Source organism: Meles meles, chromosome 16, assembly GCF_922984935.1.
Source record: "Meles meles chromosome 16, mMelMel3.1 paternal haplotype, whole genome shotgun sequence".
Lineage (NCBI taxonomy): Eukaryota > Metazoa > Chordata > Mammalia > Carnivora > Mustelidae > Meles > Meles meles.
Genome location: NC_060081.1, coordinates 55,547,934 through 55,551,995, shown reverse-complemented (window position 1 = coordinate 55,551,995; position 4,062 = coordinate 55,547,934). Strand labels below are relative to the sequence as shown.

Sequence of the window (4,062 nt, the reverse complement as noted above, 5' to 3'; positions counted from 1 at the left end):
TATATTTTTGCTCCCCCCCACCAAATAAAAATATATGTCCCCATAAGGACTTAAATGCAAATGTTCCTAAGAGTTGTTTATAATAGACAACAGCTGGAGACAGCCCAGTGTCCATCAGCTAGTGGAGGGATAAGCAAACTGATGGATCCGTATCTTGGGATACTACACTGCAGGATAAATGAGTGAACTACTGAAATTGTAACAACTGGGAAGATTCTCAAAGCATGCTGAGCAAAAGCAAGGTGGACACAAAAAACAACTTGCTATACTGATGCTATTTATGTCAAATTCTACAACAGGTGAAATGAGTCAAGCCATGGTGCCAGAAACAAGATCAGTGGCTTCCTCTGGGAATGGAGGGGGGTTGACTGGGAAGGGGAATAACCAAACTTGGGGAGCTGGAAATGTTGTGTATCACCATTGGGTCTTGGTTACACAAATGTGTTTCTCTGTATGTAAATGACAACTCAATAGTTTTAAAAAGCAAGGTGCAGAACAGCGAGTAAATTATGATAGCCTTTGTGTTTAAAATGACTAGAAATTTGCTTATATCTGCTTAGACTCTCTGGGACAGGCTGGTAACAGTGGTTGCCTATGGGAGGGGAACTGGTGGCTAGGGCTGGGAAAGAGGGAGACTTTTCCCCATGTCCCGTTGCAACTGTTGACCCTGAAAGACACAGGTGAATGTACTATTTAAATAGAAACTGAAAAGGAAGAGTTGGGTTATGTGCAAATTTGACATCGACAAGTCCCTGCTTTAAATCCCTCAATGGCTCCCTCTTGCCATCAGGGCAAAGTTCAGACTCTGAGCTCTCCTTGCCTCACCTGGCCTGAGCTGCCCCCATCTCCCTACGCCCCCGCCGACAGACAGTACCCTTTCCACCTACTTACTACTACCCATGGACAGCTCAGCGCCAGGCTCTCTCAGTCCTTTGTGACCATGCTGTGCCCTCAACCGCTCCTCTCCCATAAGGCTCAGCTGCTGGAGAAGCTCTCCCCAGTCCCCAGTCTGAGTGGGCTCCCCTGTCCCCCATGGTCCTGCTCTACTCGCCCCACTCCTTCCTCCCCCATTCAGATTACTGTGTTTATTGGTGCTGACTGTGAGCTGGCCCCTGGGATCCCTGGAGACCTATGGAAGCCCTCTGTAGGGACAAACCTGCTTCCATGTCTGTTCTCCGCCAGATAGAGGGCTTCTCTGCCCAGAGATTCTAACAGAGTCTTCTCTCCCCAGGCCCAGCTCTGGCCATGGCAGAGACCTTGATAAAATGTGTTGTTTTAAAATTAAGTGCTTGCCGCCCAGGGAGTACGTTTCATGACAAGACCAACGGGCCTTTTGGAACATGTAGAAAAAACACACTGTTGTGGGATTATGGGATATGTCCAAGTCTTAACCCCTGGTTCCTGTGAATGTGACCTTTGGAAATGGGGTCCTTGTGGATGTGAAGTCTAAGGTCATGCTGGGTAAGGGTGGGCACTAATCCCTGGGCTGGCGTCTTTATAAGAGGGAAATCTGGACACAGACACAGACGTCCAAGGAGGACTCCGTGTGGTGATGGAGGCAGAGTGGAGTGACGGGTCTACAGGCCCCTGTGCAACAAGGACCACAGGCATCGCAAGGAGCTAGGATGTGTCCTCCCCTGGAAGTCTTAGAGCAAGGCCCTGCTGACAGCCCGATGTCTGACTTCCCGCCTCAGAACTAGGAGAGAATACATTTCTGTTGCCTTAAACCACCCAGTTTGTGGTAATGTGTGACTTCACTCCTAGGAAACTTTACAACTAAACCAGTCAACACCTAAGACAATTATAGGTAGTGATGAGCACTTTGGAAAAATAAAACAAAACATGGAAACAGGGCACATGACAGGGAGTGATAGGGAACCGTCTCACCTTAGTTGAGGTGGTCAGGGAAGGCCTCTAGGAGGAGGTGATGTTTCAATGGAGACAGACAAGATGAGGAGCAGGCGGAGGTGCTGGGGGCAGGCAAGCGTCTTGGTGTGTTTTAAAGCTACCGGATGCAGGCCTGACAATGGCAGACACCTTGTCAGTGGTCTTTGGGGGAAGTCCCCAGGACTGAAGCAGGAAGGGACTGTCCTGTCTTTGCCTCCTTAGGTCTCAGAACATGCTGTGGGGCTGATGTGGGTCACCCCTTGGCCGGGGCCGGCTGGCAGCTGATGGAGGAGGCCAGCTTCCCAGCTGACACTCAGGCGCTGTGATTGTGATTAACTACCGGGTCCTCTTCTCTGCTCAGGCCTGAGGCCGCGGATGTGACAGCTGCAGAGTGAAGCAATGAGGCCAGGAAGGGGTTAATGGGCTGCCCCTCCATCTGAGCCCTTCACACAATGAGGGGAAGGTGGGGGGGGGGCTCTGGTGGGGGCGAGTGGCATCAGCTGGGGTGAGTGAATGGAGGGGACAGAGGCCTTGTCCCTGGGGACCCCGGGAGTACTCTGTGGGGATAGGGGTCAGAGCCCTCCCCCCTACTGTTATTTCCATCCGTCCCCATCCTCCCCCCCTGCCCTCCTCTCCCATCCCCTCCCAGCTAGAGCATCCTAGACACCTGCCCTCTGGGCTCCAAAGTGGGCAGCATCTTCAGCCTCACGGAATTCTGAAGCACAGTCTGAAAGTCAAAGAATTATAGAATCATGAAATGTCACCGCGGGGCGGGGGAGCTCATTTATTCCTGTCACTGTCAAACTTTTTTTGCTTAATTATTAGCATCAGAACCCAGAGCCCCCACCCCTGCCTCATTTTCTCCGCCAATAATAAATAGTGTGTTGATTACCCTGAGAGCATCCTGGGTGCCAGTCTAAATCAGTCATCATTCTCAGTCCTGCCCCTGAGAACGGGGGCATGTTGGGGGAGTCACGACAAATGTCTCACTTACGCAACCATCGCCACAACTGATCTATAGAATATTCCCCTCACCCCAGAAAGTTCCCTCAATCGCCTCTGGGGTCAATACTCTTTTCCCTAATCCCTGGTTGAATATTGCCCCCTCCCCCAAATCCAAAGACACGGAGTTCTAGTCCCTGAGTTTTGTAAATGTTACCTTATTTGGAAAACGGATCTTTGCAGTTGATATTAAATGAAAGATCTTGGGTTGATGAGATGACTGGATTTTCCAGGTGGACTTTCAGTGCCGTCACCTGAGAAGCAGGTGTGCCTGGCTGGCTCAGCTGGTAGAGCACGTGACTCTTGATCTTGGGGGCGTGAGTTCAAGCCCCACATTGGGCATAGAGCTTATTAAAAAAAAAAAAAGAAGAAGAAGAAAGAAAGAAAGGGGAAAAAAAGAGAGAGACAGAGAGGCAGACTTGCAGAGAGGGAGGCTGGTGACCATGGAGGCTGAGAGTGAGGGATGTGGCCACAAGCCAACGACTGACTGGAGAAACCAGAAGCTGGAAGAGGTAAGGAAAAGCTTCTCCTGTGAGCCTTCCGAGGGAGCACAGCTCCGTAGACACCTTCATTTCAGACTTTCAGCCTGGGAATTCACTGCAAGAGAGTAAATTTCTGTTGTTCTAAGCCATCCAGTTTGTGGGACTCTGTCAGAATAGCTCTAAAAACTGAATACACTTGGCAACCATGCCCTGTTTTCTGTCTGCGTAGTTTTGCCTTTGCAAGAATGTTAGATAAACGGGACCCTACGGGTTGTAGCCTTTTGAATCTGGCTTCTTCCACTCGGCATAATGCATTTGGGAGTCATTCATGCCGCTTCTCTCAGAAGTCCGTTCCTTTCATTGCCCAGTAGTATTCCAACGTATGGAGACACAGCGACTTACTATTCACCAGTTGAAAGGCATTTGGATCATTTCTAATTTGGGGCGATTACAAGTAATGCTTCTATGAGCCTGTGCACTCAGGTCTTTGCGGGGACACAACTTGTCCCTTTTCTAGGGTTGGTATCCAACCATGGAATTACTGGCTCATAGAGTAAGCATATTTATAATTCCACAAGAAACCGATGAACTTTTTCAACGGGACCGTACCAGTTCTCATTCCCACCAGCGCCTAGTATTGTCAGATGAAAAAAACCGTCTTGGTCATTTACATAAGCACGTAATGAACACA

The 4,062-nt window shown here is 49.6% G+C and overlaps 1 non-coding gene across 1 annotated transcript; it reads left to right on the top strand.

The window, feature by feature from the left end:
- The first annotated feature begins 3,158 nt into the window (after nucleotides 1-3,158).
- Nucleotides 3,159-3,231, top strand: TRNAK-CUU. The gene has a single exon. It is a non-coding gene; the product is annotated as a tRNA-Lys (tRNA).
- Nucleotides 3,232-4,062: the final 831 nt, after the last annotated feature.